Raw genomic sequence first — 21,880 nt, 5'->3', positions numbered from 1 at the left:
TTATATTTTATTAGAATAATTTTATTTTTCGTTTATTATTATTTTGTGTACGTACCAAAAAAAGAAAAAATAAATATATTTTGATTGTTATTAAAATACATCCAATTTTTTTTGACGAGGAGTTCTAAGCATTACAAAAATTATAGAAGGGGTACACATATGTCAAAAGTTTGGGAAACACTGCTCTAGAGAATTCCTAGTTCCTTTTGCTTGACTGATATATAGCAAATGTCAGGCACCTTCTATTCCCAAACAAAGCCCTGCCTAGATTCCTTTCACTAAAGTATAAATGAATCACAGCAAATGATTATGATTGCCCTCTTGGAATCCAAATGCTTGATGTACTTCCTAGGATGTTTGCTTCATTGAAAATTAAGTTCCAAATTAAAAAAAAAAGGAAAAGGAAGGAAAAGGAAATCCTTTATGGAGAGTCCTTTTGACATGTAAGAGATTAGTTTAGCCATAACAATACTCTTGTTGGATCAGATCCAAGGCTCATGCAGTCTAGCATGTTTTCTTTGAACAGTTACTATTCAGGTGCCTACTAGCAAATCAGAGAAGCTGATCCTAAATTTGTATCAGAACCAGGGATGGGCTGCTGCCTGGACAGGGGTGGGGGACGCAGTGGGGTAGCGAAAATGGAGCTCCACCCCAGAGCAGAAGACAGGGAGTTTCCCTCAGCGCGGGTAGCAACGTGGGTGGCAGGGAAGACCCAGGGGGGTTTCCCTCGGCCGCGGTGCGGTGGCAGCGTGGGCGGTGGAGGAGATCCGTTGGCCCGAGCAGTAGGGAAAGTTCAGTGGGTTTTCCCTTGATTACCTTTATTTCTGATGCACGTGTCCTCATCGCCAAATGTTAGATCCTTGCTGTAATGAAGGACTACACTCTTGTGGTGAGTAACGGTTCTTTATTAATGAGGAGTAACGGTTACAGAACTAAACAAAGACAAAAAATGGCAGTGCCTGGCAACTATATATATGCCGGGCTGCCAGGCCGAGCCAACCAATCACCTTGTAGTATTTTCCCGCCCAAGGAATATGGGGCGGGTACAAGGCCTAACTGTCCTCTGGACACAACAGCATCCAATTTGCACTGAAAGATGTTGAAAGAAAATGCAGGGCATCCTGCATAAGCCACGCCCACAGTGTGGTAGTAAAATTTTTGGTAGCCCATCACTGGTCAGAACATATCTCTCATTTGCACACTGCCCTTGAATGTGGAGAAAGGGTCATGAGAAGATCCATACTGGAGTAGACCACAGATCTATGTAAGCAAAAGAGGCTAACTCGAGGTACACGCAAAGATGTCCACATACAAGACTCAGAGGCAAAACTGTAATTCAGAAATCTATTTCCTCCTGTTATGGATATTTAAGAGACAGTCATCCTGACTAGGGGTAAAATTCAGCAGGTTCTGACAGGTTCTGAAGAACCAGTAGCAGAAATTTTGGGTAGTTCAGAGAACCGGTAGCAGAAATTTTGAATAGTTTGGAGAACCGGCAAATACCACTTCTGGCTGGCCCCAGAGTGGAGTGAGAATGGAGATTTTGCAGTATCCTTCCCCTGCCTCGCCCACCAAGCCATGCCCACAGAACCAGTATGGAAAAATTTTGAATTTCACCCCTGATCCCGACTAATATTCATTGCCAACTTTATCTTTCACGGACTTGTCTAATTCATCCTCTTTTAAAAGTTCTCTGAAATGTGGCCTTCACTACATTTTTATGGAAGTGAATTCTACAAGTTAATTATACGCTGTATGAAGAAGCATTTCTGAAAAAGAAAATGGATTGCAGCTTGATGTGTTTTGCACATAAAGGATTCCAAGATTTAGTTCAAAGATTCAGTCTCTGGTATCTCCAAGAAAGACTGATAATTTGTCCTTGAAATTCCGAAAAGCTCTGCCATTCTCTATGGACAATATGCACTAGAGAGACCATTGATTTGACTACTATAAGGAACCTTCTGTGTTTCTGTTGTTCTGTCCTGAATCTCTCAACATTCAGCTTTATTGGATGACCCTAGGTTTTAAAATTACTCTTTCTTTGCATTCTTTGATGCTTCTTTACCTTTATTTTTCATAGATCTGTCAGTCAGTGTCAAAATGAATGCATGAATCAAAACTCATATTCTGATACAATTATATAAACTTGCAGGAGTGTGGGGATTCAGGAGAGAGAGAGACCCAAAGGTGAAATTGTGTCAAATACAAGTTTAACTTCCTTTTCAATTGAGATGTCTGTCTAATCTTCCTACTTTCAGGTGAATGAATATAGGCACCACTGAAGCTTATCGGAGCCTGATGTTAAAGGAACACATTTCAATGGACATATTTGCAGCTGTCAGGATTTAGAGTTTGTTCTCTATATTAACGTGACTGACACTGAATCTTTCAAATAAATGCTGATTTGATTTCATAGGACTTTTTGCCAATTTTTAAAAATAGAAATCCTGTCTTTAAACCTAAATATACATGGATCTGATAGGGAAAAATTAATTTTACAAATGACCATCCTTTATAATGCATGAAGAATGAGCATTTAAGAAAGTTATTACTAGATTAGACCATCTTGTCCAGTTTGTGGTTCCAAGTTTACAACAATGCTCAACTACATTCTTCTGGAAGTGATATGTAAATATGAATTCTGCCCTGCCTCCCTCCCCCTCCAGAATCCCCTAAATTTGATCTTCATCAATATGTACATGTGCCTTTTATTTTGCATCTGGGCATAGGTAATTCATTCTCTTAATTGCTGTTCTGTTCAGGTCGTATGTGACCCGAAGCCAAGTTTGAGTCCCTGTAAAAAATTTTCCCTGCATATCTGAAACTTGAAATTTCATGACTATTCATCATTTCAGGGGTTCTCTCTATGAGAATTTTTTTTGGGGGGTGGGGGGCTTAGTTTTTGCTGGGCAAAAAAAGTTACAAATCTTATGTTCCTGGGTCACCCTGACCCGGACCGAAAACTCTTCATTTGCAGTGCTTATGTTTGGTCTTTTTGAAAGCTTTTTTCACTTGGAAAGTAGTCTGAACATTTCTGCACACAATGATATGAAAATTGAAATGAAAAAAGTAAATCTTATTGGTTTATTTTGCGGATATAATGCACGCCCCCCCCCGTTTTTGTGAAAATTTTTTCAATTTATGGATAGTTTTGCTTGCAAAATGCATTCTATTTTACTAAAGTTGGTGTGGGATTGGTAGCTTGAACATTTCTGAATATAAGAAAAATATAAAGGAACTGAAAAAAATGATTCTTATTGGTTTTTTAACATCAGAAATAAGGCCTCCCCACCCCCCTTGGCTGCTTGCAACCATTTTCACTTTTTATTTTTTTATGCTCCAAATCCGAAATATTCTTTAAAATCTTAGGCATTCATTTACTCAATTTAACAATGCTGATCATCAAAAAATATTTTTGGGGTGGTGGCTAATTGTTTTCTGGGCAAAAAAAAAATCATAACTTTGAATCTGTTTCTGTTCGTATGTGACCGGACCAAAAATATTTTTTTTAGGTTCTTGAATTTGATCTTTTTGAAAACTTTTTCAACTGGAAAACTAGTTTGAACATTTATGAACATAATGATATGAAAATTGAACTGGAAAAATTGAGACTTATATTTTTATTTTGATCAAAAAGCCCCTCCCCCATCCTTTTTTAATTTCGTGTCAATTTCTATTTTTTAAGGCTACAAATCCCTAAGGAATTTTCACCCAAAAGGTTTGATATACTAAATTGAACATTTCTGAATATAAGAAAAATATAAATGAACTGAAAAAAATGGTTCTTATTGGTTTATTTTTGCCACAAAAGGGCCACCCCCACTCGGCCTTGCTGTGTGCCATTATTGTCACTGTTTATACATATTTGTCTAGAAATATTTGGAATATCCTTTTGAAAATCAACCACATTGTAGCCAGAGAACTAATTTTATGAAACAAATCCATTTTACTAAAAAAAAGTATGTAAGTTTGAAATTAACAGCATAATTTTTATATAAATTGAAATAATTGAGGCATACTTTATGTGCAAAATAAACCAATATGCATCAATTTTTCCAGTTCAATTTTCATATCATTATGTTCAGAAATGTTCAAGCTACCAATCCCACACCAACTTTAGTAAAATAGAATGTATTTTGCTAGCAAAACTATCCATAAAGTGAAGACTATTTAAAAAAAACGGGGGGGGGGCGTGCATTTCATCAACAAAATAAACCAATATGCATCAATTTTTCCAGTTCAATTTTCATATCATTATGTTCAGAAATGTTCAAGCTACCAATCCCATACCAACTTTAGTAAAATAGAATGCATTTTGCAAGCAAAACTATCCATAAATTGAAAAAAATTTCACAAAAACAGGGGGGGCGTGCATTATATCCGCAAAATAAACCAATAAGATTTACTTTTTTCATTTCAATTTTCATATCATTGTGTGCAGAAATGTTCAGACTACTTTCCAAGTGAAAAAAGCTTTCAAAAAGACCAAACATAAGCACTGCAAATGAAGAGTTTTCGGTCCGGGTCAGGGTGACCCGGGAACATAAGATTTGTTACTTTTCTTAAACAGAACAGTAGGGTTTTAACTGGTTTGCACGACACACTAATCTATGGCATGGCTAATTGCAGCATGAACGACAACTCATGGACTTGTGCATTGATTCTGATCCTGATTGGACTGCCACAATTTTTAAAATGCCAATTTGAAGGAGGGAGGGAGCATGTCTGATAAAAGAGATGACCAGCAAGTATTGGCTAAATCCCTGTTAGGCAAGTTAAGGAGTTTGTGATTCAGTGCCCTATAGGAACTTTACCATAATCTTAAAAACGTGCAGGAACAAGGTCATCATATTAATTTATAATTTATCATTTACACATCTCAGCCTTCTACATGAACCTATTAACTTGGGTTTAGAAATGCATGGACACTAGAGAAACATAGAAACATAGAAGGCTGATGGCAGAAAAAGACCTCATGGTCCATCTAGTCTGCCCTTATACTATTTCCTGTATTTTATCTTACAATGGATATATGTTTATCCCAGGCATGTTTAAATTCAGTTACTGTGGATTTACCAACCACGTCTGCTGGAAGTTTGTTCCAAGCATCTACTACTCTTTCAGTGAAATAATATTTTCTCACGTTGCTGTTGATCTTTCCCCCAACTAACTTCAGATTGTGTCCCCTTGTTCTTGTGTTCACTTTCCTATTAAAAACACTTCCCTCCTGAACCTTATTTAACATATAATGTTATATGTTATATGTTGTGTGCGTGTTTTATATTATAAAAATCAATAAAAATATTAATAAAAAAGACATTAATTTATGGCTCTTCCATACAGACAAGGAATAAGTCTGGTCCAAGATCTACAATCAGGCAGAAACAGTGAGGCACGTGTGCCATGCAGGAGACAATTTCCATTTTCACATGTCTATAAATGGTTTTGTCCTCCAGATATTACTATAAATGCCCGAAGACATATAGAATAGAATTGTTGCATGCAGAGTGCGACTACTGATTTCACTTCCATACACAATCAGAAAATAAGTGAACAGTGCTTCTATGTTTGCCAGTGTGCCTAGCCACAAATCTCCCTAGTACTGTACATTCAGTTGTTCCATCTTTTCCTGCTTGGCAGTTAATGTTAGGTGCCAGCTAAGCCTGACTTTCTTTCCTGAGCTTCTCATGGTTTCAGCTCTTGAGCAGTCCAACTCTGTTCAAAGACTTCTCAACCTTGACATTCTGTTTTCCTTTTGTAAATCCTTCCCTCCTGTAGAACACGGCTTAACTCCCCCTTACCCCACCCCCCAGCATGCTCCCACATCGGGCACAATTATCAGAATAATAATTAACAGGCTCTCATTAATTTGGGATCAAAGACTAGCCCCTAATGAAGCTGAGGGCAGCCAACGAGATCCCTTAAAGGGAGGTAGTATATGATTTCCTTACACCTGGTGGCACATCGACTAATGCAACTGTGAGGCGTCGAACTGGCCGTAAAGGTCTGGATAACATTGAGTCAAGGACAGTTAATGGATGCCGAAGCACAAACAAGAGTGCTCCAAGCATGTCAGTCAAGACTAACCTGAGGCAAAAACATCAAAATGCAGGTTGGAGTTTTGACATTCCTGCAGGCTCTGTGTGCCTCGCCAGTGAATTTTTAAAGTCAATAGATCCCCCTTCTGCTTGTGAACATTTTCTATCTGATGAGTAGCGGTAAAAATGTGGACCTGATTGAACTGTGTCTATAGTATTACTTAAAAGATGGCTTTGAATGTGTGGGCACACGTGCTTCCCCCCTTCTCCTCCCCCTCTTTCCAAAGGCCTTTGATAACAATAAAGAGAGTTTACACAGATTATCACAGGCTGTGTCTTTAGACTTCAAGGTTATGTGATTAGGAAATTAGAAAAGAGATGAGATTAGAAAAAACAGAGAACACGATTTGAAATTTATTTTTATTCTTCCTCCCTTCTCTTCCTGCCCTCCCCTAAAAGAAAAGCTTTTTACAAATTATCTGTGTACCGAATTTACACAGGATCTGATAGATAAATCTTCTAATATTTGAAAATGGATAAATGTGGTAATGTAAATAGGAGAGGAACCGGCTTTAGAGCTCAAGGTTGGCAAAAGTTCAAGAAACATATTAAGTATTCTAATTCGCTTAAAGCTTACTTATAAAAACACACATACAGTGATCTAATAAAATGTAATGATTCATACACAGAACAGTAATGAACAATAATAATTGCTCTAGACTAACACAACCCAGGCTGTTCTATAGTAACCCATTTTACTTCCACTTTTCAGATTAAATTATTGCCTCTTTCTCGTTCCTGGCCCCGTAGTTGGTGGCCTTTAGAGCAACATGTACATTATTACAACAGTAAAATAATATAAGCAGCAGCACAATGGAATCAATCGTTCCTAAGTGCCCCTTGATAAATCTGGATAAAATACTGAAGCTATTTGTAACATTAAGAATTTTACTCAAGGTGTGCATATATTTGTCTAGAACCTGCGTATAACTTTCATGAGCATGAGGTTGATTGGCTCCTTCAATTGCCATTCAAAAATATGAAAACTAGTGAAGAAAATGTGATTCAGAAATGGGGTCAAAGGGGAAATTAATGAATGGAAAGATCCACCTCCTTTCACTCCTATTATGAACTGTACTCTTTAGGCCCAGTTTATAATGAGCTCACCTCTTCCTTTTCCAAGAAATTTATCTTTGGGTAACAGAAGGGAAATGCTAGTAGGAAAAAACTGGCTGGGAATTGAGAGGCGTCACAGGCCAAACTTTTCCAGATGGGAATGCTCTCCTTATTGGAAGAGGCGCCACATCCCTTTCACCAATTAAAATTAGTGTAACACTGGAGAGATTCATGCTCTGGTAACAGCTCACAGACAACAGAGACAGCAACGTTCATCACTGATTAAAATAGAAATAGAAACATAGAAATATAGAAGACTGACGGCAGAAAAAGACCTCATGGTCCATCTAGTCTGCCCTTATACTATTTCCTGTATTTTATCTTACAATGGATATATGTTTATCCCAGGCATGTTTAAATTCAGTCACTGTGGATTTACCAACCACGTCTGCTGGAAGTTTGTTCCAAGGATCTACTACTCTTTCAGTAAAATAATATTTTCTCATGTTGCCTTTGATCATTCCCCCAACTAACTTCAGATTGTGTCCCCTTGTTCTTGTGTTCACTTTCCTATTAAAAACACTTCCCTCCTGAACCTTATTTAACCCTTTAACATATTTAAATGTTTCGATCATGTCCCCCCTTTTCCTTCTGTCCTCCAGACTATACAGATTGAGTTCATTAAGTCTTTCCTGATACGTTTTATGCTTAAGACCTTCCACCATTCTTGTAGCCCGTCTTTGGACCCGTTCAATTTTGTCAATATCTTTTTGTAGGTGAGGTCTCCAGAACTGAACACAGTACTCCAAATGTGGTCTCACCAGCGCCCTATATAAGGGGATCACGATCTCCCTCTTCCTGCTTGTTATACCTCTAGCTATGCAGCCAAGCATCCTACTTGCTTTTCCTACCGCCCGACCACATTGCTCACCCATTTTGAGACTATCAGAAATAGATACAGAATACAATAGTGAAGTTACATACTAGGAGAGGCAGGGTTATAAATATTTGCAGATTTGAAATAAATTTCTCCCTTTTAAGCACAGTTCAAAATGTTTGGTCGTTGGGTGTGTTCCTCGGAACCCTGATATTGGGATAGATTGATACCCAGGGATCTCCTTCAGGATTGGGTGGCATAGAAATAAAGTAAATAAATAAATAAATCCTGCATGAAGTTGTCTAGGAATTATAAGCAGGGCCACCATCAGGAATTTTGGGGCCCCATACAGCCTAAGTGTCTGCCCCCCCCCCGCCATTTTAAAACTATTTTAAGTCGCCAAGCCACTCCATCCCCTGGGGATCATTTCCCGCTTCACGCCAAGCGAGGCGGTCCCATAGGCCAGTGTTTCCCAACCTTGGCAACTTGAAGATATCTGGACTTTAACTTCCAGAATTCCCCAGCCAGCAAATGCTGGCTGGGGAATTCTGGGAGTTGAAGTCCAGATATCTTCAAGTTGTCAAGGTTGGGAAGCACTGCCATAGGCTATTTCAGGAACTGGGTTAAGCCGATTGTGTGGACTCGTCCAGGAGAAATAAAGAAGCGGGAGTGACAAGGGAAAGAAAGATCCTCCTGGCATCGGTCAGGTGGAGCGAGGCTTATTTACAGCTCCTTGGCACTTCTCCCTTCTTGTTGACAAAAAACCATGTGCTTTCTAGCGAGGGGAGAGGGGAGGGGGATCCCACACCCGGCAGCCACCGGCGAGGAGCTGGAAAGGACAAGGGGAGAGAAAAAGCAGGGTACCAGCAGTCAGGCGGGTGTCTTGAGGGGGCACTCCCATCTGGAATGAAGGGAAGAAAGGCGAGGGCGAGCTAGGAAGGAAGGAAGGAAGGAAGGAAGGAAAGAGGGAAGGGACAGGAACAGAGGAAGGGTGCAAAGGAAGCAAGGAAAGGTGAAAGAGGAGAGTAAGAGAGGAAGGAGTGAAAGAAGGGAGTGAGGGAGGAAAGAAGGGAGGAAGGAGAAGGAAAGCAAGAAATGGAGGGAGGGAAGGAAGGAAAGAAAGGGGGAAGGGACAGGAACAGAGGAAGGAAGCAAGGAAACTTATGAAAGGGGAGAGTAAGAGAGGAAGGACTGAAGGAAGGGAGGGAGGGAAGAAGGTAGGAAGGAGAAAGAAAAGAAGAAATAGAGGAAGGGAAGGTAAAAGAGAGAAAGAAAAAGAGCAAGAAAGAAAGCAAGAAAGAGAATGAAAGAGAAATAAAAAGAGAGAGGGGGAATGAAAGAAATGGAAGGAGGGAAGGAAGGAGAGAAAGCAAGAGAAAGAAAAAAAGCAAGAGAAAGAAAAAAGAATGAAAGAGCAAGAGGGAAAGAGAGAAAGAAAGAAAAAGAAACAAAAGAAAGAAAGAAGGAAAGAAAGAAAGAAGGAAAGAAAGAAAGAGAAAAGAAAGCAAGAGAATGAATGAGAAATAAAAATAGAGAGGGGGAATGAAAGAAATGGAAGGAGGGAAGGAAGGAGAGGCTCACTGAGTGGATGCATGAAAAGAGGGACCTTGCCTCCCCCTCGCGCCTCGCCCTTCCCACCCGGCCGGCCGCGCGTACTTACCTGCTCCCAGCGCCAGCAGCAGGAAGGCGATTGGCTCCGGGCAGCGGATGGTGCTTTAAATCAAGAATCACTTCTCTCTCTATTTCTCTCTCTTTCCTGTCATTCTCTGCCTGAATCATTTTCTCATTTCTCTTCCCCCTTTTTTTCTATCATTTCTCTCTCCCTCTCTCTTCCTTCCACTCCTCTCTCTCTTTTGCTTTCTTCCTCTCTCTCACTCTCTCTCACTCTTCCTTCCTCTCTCCTCTCTCACTCTTTCTTTCTTTCCCTCTCTCACTCTCTCTCTCTTCCTTCCTATCTTCTCTCTCTCTCTTTCTTTCTCCCTTTCTTTCCTTCTCTCTTCCTTCCACTTTTTTCTCTTTCTCTCTCTCTTTTCCTTCCTTTCCCTCTTCCCCTCCCTCTCTTTCTCCCTCTCTCCCTTTATATTTATCTCTTCCTTCCTTCCTTCCTCTCTTCCTCCCTTTCTCTCTCCCTCTCGTTCACTTTTCTCTCCCTTCCCTCCCTCCCTCCTTCTTTCCTCTCCTCTTTCCCTCTCTCTCTTTCCTTTCTCTCCACATCTCCGGCTTTGCTGACTGGCACAAGGCTAGAGCCACCTGCCCGGGAAAGCCAGGAAAGTCCTCCTGCCCCCCCCAGCCGAAAACACAACGGAGGTCTTCCACCCCCAGCTTGAGCCTCGCGTTGCTCCACCTCGCTTCCCCTGTCATCCTGGACCTCCGTTGAGTTTTCGGGGGAGAGCGGCAGGAAAGCCCTGTGCCGGCCAGGAAAGCCGGGTTTGCATTCCGTGAAAGCAGCGCGCCTCTTAAACACGCTGCTTTATTGCAACTCTTTCCTGGGTGGGGGGGGGAGGAGGCCACTCCCCCCCCAGGAAAGAGGTGCAGGAAAGCAGCGTGTTTAAAAGGCGCGCTGCTTTCACGGAAAGCAAGCAGCTTCTGCGCGTTTGTTTCTTTGGAAGAGGTGGAGAGGGAGCGGATCGGGCGGGGGCAGTGCCTTCTACTGCCGGCGCCTCCCCCCCCCGCGGGCTGGCAGGGGGATGGGGACTGCGCACCCATGGAAAAGGGCGCGCGGGGCAGTATTTTGGGGTGTGCGCACGCTCACGCGCGCAGCCTACAAGGAACAGTGGTGCCGCTCCCCCCCATTTTCCAATTTGCCCGGGCCCGGTACACCACTCCCAGTAGTACCGCCCTATCGGTGGCCCTGATTATAAGAATCATTGGTTAGCCATCTCTCAGTTAGCCTGCTCTTTATTTGTACTTGGGAGATCTTTGCTTCAGACACTGAAAGTGCATATGAAAGATATTTGAAGCCTTGATGGCTAATTTTACTCCCATAGTGGGCAAGCACATACATCACCCTCAATGTCTACATCTTCAATCACACAATGTGGAAGTGCTGTTCATACTGTACATACAAAGTGATGTGAGTATGGTATCCATTCATATGCTGGCTCATGGATAGGATATCTTTTGGTGATTACCAAATACATTCCTTGGATTCAAGGGCCCAAAGGCCTCAATGGAAAGGGCTATTTTGCAAGCTAGTAGGATCATGTTATGTACAAGAACATCAGTTGGATTCTGTTTGATTTCTGAATGTTAAAGAATAGGTTAACATTTTATTTTAAGGTGTATTGCTTTTTTGGGTGTGCACTGCAACTTTCATACATTCCTTGCCTCTTACTGGAAGCAATGCCGAGTAAATTCAGTAGAATAATGAAGGGGTGAAGGGGAATTTGATTTATGTGTGAGGTTTTAGAACTGCAAATGGTCCACCTCTGAATTAGCAGATTATTTGTTTTGTAAAAGTAGTCTGGTATTTCTTTCACATTCAACATGGATGGTGGTTTGCTCATTGGTTTGAATACTGCTATTTTCTTCAGTGGTTTTGAAATTTTTTTCTATACTATTTATTTAATTGTCTAGAACAACTTTTATTGCTGTTTTAATGTTTTGTGGTTGTATTGCTCATTTCATAGTTTTGATTAGATTTTACATGAACTGCTTTGATGTGGCTTTGAAATCTTCGGACTGAAGAGTAAACTGGAAACTTCGGTACTTTTTCACATACATACACAATGATTGCAGTGATATGTTATAATTGAAAATACATTGCAATCATGCTTTTAACTGTATTTTAGTTCATTATTCTTTTCTTTTAGTCCATTTTGTGAAGTATCTTTTAAACAGATGTGGAGTATAATTTAAATGCCATCGGATTCGTAAACAGCTGTGCACATAATGACTAAAGGTATTCTAAATCTTTATTCTTCATGAAAACTGGATTTTGTTTTGTTTTTGTTCTTAGAGATGATACTGTCTTCAATGAATCTCCGTATTTGGTCTCACATGAATATGAATTACTTGAAAATTTGTGGTTGCGGTGATATGGGATTTTTAATCTATGCTGTTTCTATGCAAATATCATAATATCTGCCGCACAAATCCCAGCGACCAGTTAGGTCCCACAGAGTTGGCCTTCTCCGGGTCCCGTCGACTAAACAATGTCATTTGGCTGGACCCAGGAGAAGAGCCTTCTCTGTGGCGGACCCGACCCTCTGGAATCAGCTCCCTCCAGATATCAGAGTTGCCCCCACCCTCCTTGCCTTTTCGCAAGCTCCTTAAAACCCACCTCTGTCGTCAGGCATGGGGGAATTGAAATTTTTCCCTTCCCCCTAGGCTTATAGAATTTATACATGGTGTTGTGATTCAGCCTGAGGCTGCTCAGGGACCAGCTGGCTCCATGCCCGGAGGAGGATGACAGCGCAGAGGAGGGGGCTGAACAGTCGGACAGGGGAGAGGGGAGTCAGGAATGGGATGAAGGAGAACAGCATGAGAGCCCTGGGGGGGGGGGGGGCTCTCCCCAGCCAGTAGCTTGGAGTCATTAGGTGATGACGCACAAGATGTCATTGACATGAGACAGAGATGTTCAGAGCAACGAAAGGAGCAGTTAAAGAAATATTTTCACCATTGAATTAGAAACAGCTGGGTTTGGGTGTGGTCCTCATCAACAGGGTTTAAAAGGCAGGCAAGGCCTTGAAGCCATGTGGAGTGTTATCAATTGGAGTTGCGGTGACCTGTTTTGATTCTCAGCGTCTCTGATCTTGGCTTGTGGCCTCGCAATCTGGAAGACTCGTGGGAGGCGTCTGTTTGCTATCTACAGCTTCGTCTTGGCAGCAAGAATCTGGTACTGCTTCATGGACTGTTCCCTTCATGTATATATTTGAAGTTCCAGCATTTTTCCTGTTTGTAAGGACATTTTCTGTTACCTGTGTTTTCCTTGAATTATATAAACTGCCTTTGCCTTTTACCAGTGTGTCTGGATTCTCTTTTTGGGTTGGTATTGGCTTCTGGAGTGACCCAGACAGAACACATGGTATGCTTGTTTGTATGATTGATTTGTTAAATTGGGTTTCTTTAGATTATTTTTAATATTAGATTTGTTTACACTGTCTTCTTTATTGTTGTTAGCCACCCCGAGTCTTTGGAGAGGGGCTGCATACAAATCTAATAAATGAATGAATGAATGAATGAATGAATGAATGAATGAATGAATAAATAAATAAATAATGCTGCAGGAATCAAAATCACATATTTTGTCCCAAGTGTTCACAAAGGGCATGAGAACAAGGTAAGAAATAAAATGATAGCAGTGAGAAACATTTTACTTCCTGATCCTTCCTGCTAGCTGCGTGGAAGAGAAGTTGCCACATTAACCCAAATGGTTGCAAAATTAACAAAACTCAGCAAGCAACCCATTATACGCCTTACCTTTTGCTCTGAACATCTTGATCTTGTGTCACGTTACAATGGCTCCAAAGAGAAGAGGCCATATTAAGATGTCATGATGATGACAAAATGATGGCAATTCAAGCCTGTGCAGACCATGTGACAATGATGGCAAAACAGACTCAATGCAAACCTATCAGAGCACATTATCATGTCAAGAGAATGGGACCTATTAGGCCTTTTCTTATTTCATGAGTAGCAATATTAATAGCTGCTTGGGCAAAACAACAATGTATCAAAACAACAATAAAATAATGCCTGTAAGTAGTAAATTATCATCAATCTGAGAACATGTTTTCTTTAAGAAGACGTTGGATAGGGTGTGAATTTATCCTAAGCACTTTGCACATACGATATATGTTGGTAATGATAGATCTCTTTGTCATATGGCAGGGCTCAAACCTTCAGTGACCTATCTATCTTACCACCCTCCTGCCTGAGAGTCACACAGCTTACTCAGTATTTCTCTGCAGCATTTAGTGGGTTAAAAGTGCAAGCCTGGATGACAAAGAACTAATGGAAGAGATGCACCCCAAACTCAGAAGTGAGAATGACAAGACTTTGTCCTTTTACCATTTGATTATTCTAAAAGCACAGCTTACACTCTTCGTGAAAGAGGAAACAGAACTGGCAGATACATCAAAGAGATGGCCCTTGACCCCAGATTTAAATTCCTTTGCCTTTTCCTGCTGTACCTTCCATATCAGAGATTGGAGGCCTGCCTTTAATCCAACATATTCTATCCTAAGATTTTATGCATCCTAAGATATGTTCTGTCTGGGTCACTCCAGAAGCCAATACCAACCCAAAAAGAGAAGCCAGACACACTGGTAAAAGGCAAAGGCAGTTTTATAAAATTCAAGAAAAACACAGGTAACAGAAAATGTCCTTACAAACAGGAAAATGCTGTATCTTCAGATATATCCACGAAGGCAAAAGTCCATCCAGCAATACAGAATTCTTGCTGCCAAGCCGAGGCTGTAGATAGCAGACCTACACCTCCCACGGGTCTTCCAAAGCTGCTGGGCCACAAGCCAGGAAAAGAGACACCGAGAAACAAGACAGGATAACGCAACTCGAAACTGATAACACTCCACATGGCTTCAAGGGCTTGCCTGCCTTTTAAACCCTGCTAAGGAGGACCACACCCAAGCCCAGCTGTTCCTAATTCAGTGCTGATAATACTTCTTTAATCTGACCGTCTCTGTCGCATGTCAATGACGGCTTGTGCGTCATCACCTAATGACTCCAAGCTACTGGCTGGGGAGAGGCCCCCCCCCCGGGGCTCTCATGCTGTTCTCCTTCATCCCATTCCTGATTTTCCTCTCCCCCGTCCGACTGTTCAGCCCCCTCCTCTTCGCTGTCCTCCTCCTCCGGGCATGGAGCCAGCAGAGACACAGCTGGTCCCTGAGCAGCCTCAGGTTGAATCACAACAAGATAAAATACAGGAAATAGTATAAAGACAGACTAGATGGGCCAAGAGGTCTTTTTCTGCTGTCAATCTTCTATGTTTCTATATTCAGAGAGAAGCCTAGGTAAACCCAAGGGAGGAATTTGTCCACAGCTTCACCAATATCCAAAAGCCACCATAAACATAGAAACATAGAAGTCTGATGGCAGAAAAAGACCTCATGGTCCATCTAGTCTGCCCTTATACTATTTTCTGTATTTTATCTTAGGATGGATATACAGTATGTTTATCCCAGGCATGTTTAAATTCAGTTACTGTGGATTTATCTACCACGTCTGCTGGAAGTTTGTTCCAAGGATCTACTACTCTTTCAGTAAAATAATATTTTCTCATGTTGCTTTTGATCTTTCCCCCAACTAACTTCAGATTGTGTCCCCTTGTTCTTGTGTTCACTTTCCTATTAAAAACACTTCCCTCCTGGACCTTATTTAACCCTTTAATATATTTAAATGTTTCGATCATGTCCCCCCTTTTCCTTCTGTCCTCCAGACTATACAGATTGAGTTCATTAAGTCTTTCCTGATACGTTTTATGCTTAAGACCTTCCACCATTCTTGTAGCCCGTCTTTGGACCCGTTCAATTTTGTCAATATCTTTTTGTAGGTGAGGTCTCCAGAACTGAACACAGTATTCCAAATGTGGACTCACCAGCATTCTATATAGTGGGATCATAATCTCCCTCTTCCTGCTTGTTATACCTCTAGCTATGCAGCCAAGCATCCTACTTGCTTTCCCTACCGCCTGACTGCACTGTTCACCCATTTTGAGACTGTCAGAAATCACTACCCCTAAATCCTTTTCTTTTGAAGTATTTGCCAACACAGAACTGCCAATACAATACTCAGATTGAGGATTCCTTTTCCCCAAGTGCATTATTTTACATTTGGAAACATTAAACTGCAGTTTCCATTGCTTAGACCATTTATCTAGTAAAGCTAAATCATTTACCATATTACAGACGCCTCCAGGAATATCAACCCTATTGCACACTTTAGAGTCATCGGCAAATAGGCAAACCTTCCCTACCAAACCTTTCCCTATGTCACTCACAAATATATTAAAAAGAATAGGACCCAGAACAGACCCTTGTGGCACACCGCTTGTAACCTGACTCTGCTCAGAATACTCGCCATTAACAATAACTCTCTGATGTCTACGCTTCAGCCAGCTGCAAATCCATTGAAATATCCAGGGATTAAGTCCAATCTTCACTAATTTATCTATCATCACCATCAGAGTTCCAAAAGTAGGATTCATAAAGAAATAAAGTAGGATTTTAAAATAAATAAAATTTCTTTGGCTATCCCTGTCTGGCCTGAAGGAGTTTGATTGGAAATTGGAAATCAAATGTAAATAAATGCTTTTCAGAGAGTGGAAGATGCAGCCGAGTCAGATCTGGCTCTATACTGTCATTGTGTGCTCCTTCAGTCAGCTGGTCCCCCCGTGTAGCCCCTTTGGAAAATTAATTGCCCATCCCCTGCTCTAGAATAATGGACAGTAGACAATGCAAAATATAAATAAAGATTTATTGATAGCATGCTTGCAGTTCATAAAGGCACCTATTTCTCCTCAGGGAAGCTACTCATAATCATTGCATCTGACATTCGGAAATTATAACAAGGGCAATCCATTCAGTACCGCATGGAATAGAAAGGATATAACTTAATGATATAACATCTCGTTTGTACAGTGGAGAGTCTTGGGTTCAATTCCAAGTGTCATCAAATAGAGTTGTTAATCTAATCCTATGCAGCTTCTGCTCTGGCAATCTCACACTACTTACCAGAGTTTATAAAACTTTCACCAGACCCATCCTAGAATATAGCTCATCTGTTTGGAACCCATGCTGCATTTCTGACATTAATACCCTCAAAAATGTCCAGAGATACTTCACCAGAAGAGCTCTTCACTCCTCTACCCATAACAGAACACCCTACGAAACTAGACTTACAATCCTGGGCCTAGAAAGCTTAGAACTAAGACGTCTTAAACATGATCTAAGTATTGCCCACAAGATCATATGCTGCAACATCCTGCCTGTCAAAGACTACTTCAGCTTCAACCACAACAACACAAGAGCCCACAACAGATACAAGCTTAATATTAACCGCTCCAAACTTGACTGTAAAAAATACGACTTTAGTAATCGAGTTGTCAAAGCGTGAATCCACTACCGGACTCTGTAGTATCATCCCCTAACCCCCAACACTTTATCCTTAGACTATCCGCGGTTGACCTCACCAAGTTCCTAAGAGGTCAGTAAGGTGCGTACATAAGTGCACCAGAGTGCCTACCGTCCCCTGTCCTATTGCCTCATCTATATCTCCTATATCTTCTCCGGAGACTCGGGGCGGCTAACAGCAATAATAAAACAGTATACAATAATAATCCAATACTAAAAATGATTAAAAAACCCATTAATATAAAAACCAAACATACATACAGACATACCATGCATAAAATTGTAAAGGCCTAGGGGGAAAGAGTATCTCAATTCCCCCATGCCTGACGGCAGAGGTGGGTTTTAAGTAGCTTACGAAAGGCAAGGAGGGTGGGGGCAATTCTAATCTCTGGGGGGAGTTGGTTCCAGAGGGCCGGGGCTGCCACAGAGATGGCTCTTCCCCTGGGTCCCGCCAAGCGGCATTGTTTAGTTGACGGGACCCGGAGAAGACCCACTCTGTGGGACCTAACTGGTCGCTGGGATTTGTGCAGCAGAAGGTGGTCCCTGAGATAATCTGGTCCGATGCCATGAAGGGCTTTATAGGTCATAACCAACACTCCTTTACTTTCTCCTCTATTACCACTTTAATACATTCTACCTGATTATATCCTCTATAACCTTCATTATGTATTATTGTGTATTGGACAAAACAAATAAATACAGTAAAAAAAATACGGTAACTGAGCAAGAAACTGTTTTGAAACTAAGAGAAGCTCCGTCAGTCAATATAGACACGGAACAGCAAACATTTGAAGGCATTCTGCAGATGAAAAACTAAAACTGTTAAAAAAAGTGAATGGCTCCAAGACTGAAAAGTGGATGTGGCTGAAGTAAAAAAGTAGAAGTCATCTAAGCAAAAATAAACATTCCTAAAAAGAGAGAAGGGAAATGAAGAAAGGAGCAACCACCTCTTCCCATGTTGATAGAGGGAAAGCATCATAAGTTTTTAAAGACCTTTAAACCACACCAGCTGAATTCACAGATCACAAATGCCCCCTCTTTAGTGTAAACATAAACTAGTTGAACTAGATGGATAGCATTCACCTTATACTAGATGAATCAGTATAAGGTATATTCCATTTAATAAAAACAGTACTTTACTTGCTAAGTTAGAAAACATTTTCAGTGTGGAAAAAAGAGGCTTTCTTCTATTAAAATGAGGTTTTGATCTGATTCAACTTTGACGCTTACCTTATAAAGATAATCATGTACAGCCTGTTTTTCCATTAGCTACTATATTGATGGTTGCCTTGAACTTTGGAAGTGCTCAGTTTGACTGGGAGGCCTGAATTCCCAGATGGTCATTAGCTGCCTTCTGAAAGACCACCACATCTCCCATAATTACTTAACATCTTGCCTATGAAAACACATTAGACAAAGTGGGTTTTTAAATATTTAGATCTAAATTACATTAAGTAAATGTTATTCTTGATAAATAAATTCAGTGGGTGGAAAGTACTTTCTGGAATTAGAAAATCATTTTACACTCTTCTTCTTAGCAGGGTGATACAAATTAATCTGTGCTGTATAGGCCATTTGCTAGAGTGACATTTCAAATATCCACAATTCATTTAAATTTCATGTTGCTATTAAACAATGTCAATGAATACAGGAGGCAGAGAGCTTTTAATAAATTTGAATGGTGAACTCCTTAATTAAAAGGATTATGAAAAATAGGTTGGGGGACATCCCCTTGCCTGTGAAGTGACGTTGCTTCATATAGATGTAGGGAACAGGGGAAAGGTGATGAATCAAAGCCACCCTTCCAAACCTATCCTGAATCTGTATTTCTCAATATTGTCAACATTTTACTGCATTGTTCAAACGTGTGATGCAATTCAGTTAAATTCTTGCCATCTTACTGTTCTGTTTCAGGGGCTTCTGATAAATTCCAATCTCAGGAAAATCACTTCTTTATTAATAAAACTCACTTTAATTCAAACTCTAGCAAATACATGAATGCAAACGCAGGGTTAAAAGTAGCATAGGAGCAGATTCTATCTCATTTAGAGCCAACTTTGATTCTGGGTCCAGGAAGCACGCCAAACTTTAGTCTTTATCTGCATTCCTTAGATAACACCCATTCATTTACTCAAAACATATGCATTAGCTCACCAAAAACTTTTCCTAGCAACACATCCAGCACAGATTGACTTTTTGAGGCAGAAAGCATGATTTTAAAACTTATTTTCAAGCATAATCCCAGTTTCTTGTCTCTTCTATCGAACGACGTTGAGATTCCATGCCCCCTTTCCCAGAACCCTATTCCTTTATATTGCCTGGAAGTTACATCTCAAAGAGCTAAGGCTATGAATTAATATATTTTACTCTGGATCTCCTCTTGCCTTCTGGCCATTCTTCTATAATGAGGATTTATCCAATTGTTTTCCACTAGCAGGTCTTCCCCACGATCTGACTGAGACCAATCTCCCAATGTTTCAACCACAACAACACAAGAGCACACAACAGATACAAGCTTAACGTTAACTGCTCCAAACTTGACTGTAAAAAATATGACTTCAGTAATCGGGTTGTTGAAGCGTGGAACTCATTACTGGACTCCGTAGTATCATCCCCTAACCCCCAACATTTTACCCTTAGACTATCCACAGTTAACCTCTCCAGATTCCTAAGAGGTCAGTAAGGGGCGTACATAAGCGCACTAGAGTGCCTTCCGTCCCCTGTCCTATAGTCTCTCCTATATCTCGTATTTCTTCTCTACTATATCCTCTATAACCTTCATTGTGTATTACTGTGTATTGGACAAAATAAATAAATAAAAATAAATAAATAAAAATAAATGTCATTTCAGCCCCCTCAGGCTCTCCCCAGTCACTTTCTGCCCCACTCTTGCTCTCAGCTTCTTCTGGCAGCCCCCTTGGCCCAGAGTACCCAGAGGAACCTGGCTCATCCTCTTCAGAATCAGACATGACCTGCAGTGGACTGGGAGCACTCACTAGATAATTTTCAGACCCTGAGATATAATTTGCTGAATGTACATTTATATTGACAGGCTTACATAATAGTCAAAATTCAAAAGATAGATATAATTGTTTTTTTAATTTTTTTTATTTGAAATATATAGATATCCACAACAATACAAAGATAAGACTTTACATCCCCCCCCCTCTGTCTCCCCGACAGCCTCATTAACGTCTCTTATACAGTGTATACAACCAGGGGTACATTGTTCAGCCTAAAGTATGACCAATTTTTCTGATTACAAACATTCAACGTTGAAATGTACATCTATTCTGATATTAATAAAATCCTAATTTAAGTTAATATTTTTCTTTTTATATCTTACAAAATTCTATTAACCTTATTTATTCCCTTCTATTGCAGCAATCTTTTTATTCCCGCTTTTGTTCAACCATATATAAAATTCTTTCCACACCTCACAAAATCTTGTGTCTTCCTGGTCCTTGAACTCCAGTGTCAACCTATCAGATTCCACACAGTCTAAGATTTTTTAAATCAAATTTCTTTCTTTTGGTAGCATTTCATTTTTCCAATACTGTGCTATGCATATTCCTGTTGCAGTTATCAGGTGTTATATCAGGCAGTAATGTTCTTTCTTCATGGCTTTGTCAATAATATCAAGTAAAAATATTTCAGGTTTCATTTACAGTTTTATTTTTAATATTTCTTTTATACAGTTAGATATAATTGTTAGTGTTGGACGAACCGAACTTGCAAAGTTCGGGTTTGTGCCAAACTTTGCAGTGTTTGGCATGCCGAACCCAAGGAAATCCCACGAAGGGATTCCGGGAGCGGGGCTTTGATGTCACGGAGACTACTTCCTGGCTGGCCGAAACGGGGAGGAAGGAGTCTCCATGACGCCAAAGCCCCGCCCCCGGAATCTCTTCATGGGATTTCCCACCTCCTTTTGCTGGCAGCACCGCTGCGGCATCCTTTTCTGTAAAAATAAAAGGAAGCAAAAGGAGGTGTGGAATTCCCCACCTCCTTGTTTATTTTTACAGAGATGGACGCCGCAGCGGCTTGCTGCAAACAAAAGTTCAGGTTCGGGTTTGGCGAACTCACCCAAACTTCACGGCAAAGTTTGGGTGAGTTCGCCAACCTGAACTTCGTTGGGTTCGCCCAACACTAATAATTGTTAATAGGCAACACTTGTCAGAATACACCTGATATCAGACATTGCACGTTTATTTCTCTGGTATCCTCAATACTCCTATAGACTACATTTCATGAATATTCTTTGCAGCTTGGCCCACAAATCTGTAAAGTAGCCTTAATCTCATACAGTCCTCTCCTGTCAGAGTATCTCATCAATGAAAGGGTGATCATGGATGGCTTCTTTCACTCCTCTCTGCCTGTGTCTTATTGCTGCTGATAAAATTGTGCTGGGGAATCACAAGGAATACAAATTCCTCTCACAAAGGATAAGGAGAAAAGGGTGGCCATTGGTAAGTCAATCAAGCTGCCTTAGAGGGCATTCAAGGTAGTGACTCTGTATTAGCCTATGTATGAGAGAGAGGCTTAACTTGCAGCATAGACTTACACCACTCTACCAAAAAGCCCTTGAGATACAGGAAGCTTCTTTAAAATCTACTGTTGAACAGAATTATTTTTATGGAAAAAGGGGGAAAAAAGTATGTATGTTTAAATATAATATATATAAATATAGGTAATTGCTTGAAGTTACAATGGTACTGGAAAAAAAATCCCTTAAACCTAATTCTCTTAATGACTGCATA

Source organism: Erythrolamprus reginae, chromosome 1, assembly GCF_031021105.1.
Source record: "Erythrolamprus reginae isolate rEryReg1 chromosome 1, rEryReg1.hap1, whole genome shotgun sequence".
In the NCBI taxonomy this organism is placed as follows: Eukaryota; Metazoa; Chordata; class Lepidosauria; order Squamata; family Dipsadidae; genus Erythrolamprus; species Erythrolamprus reginae.
Note: the sequence above shows the minus strand (reverse complement) of the source record.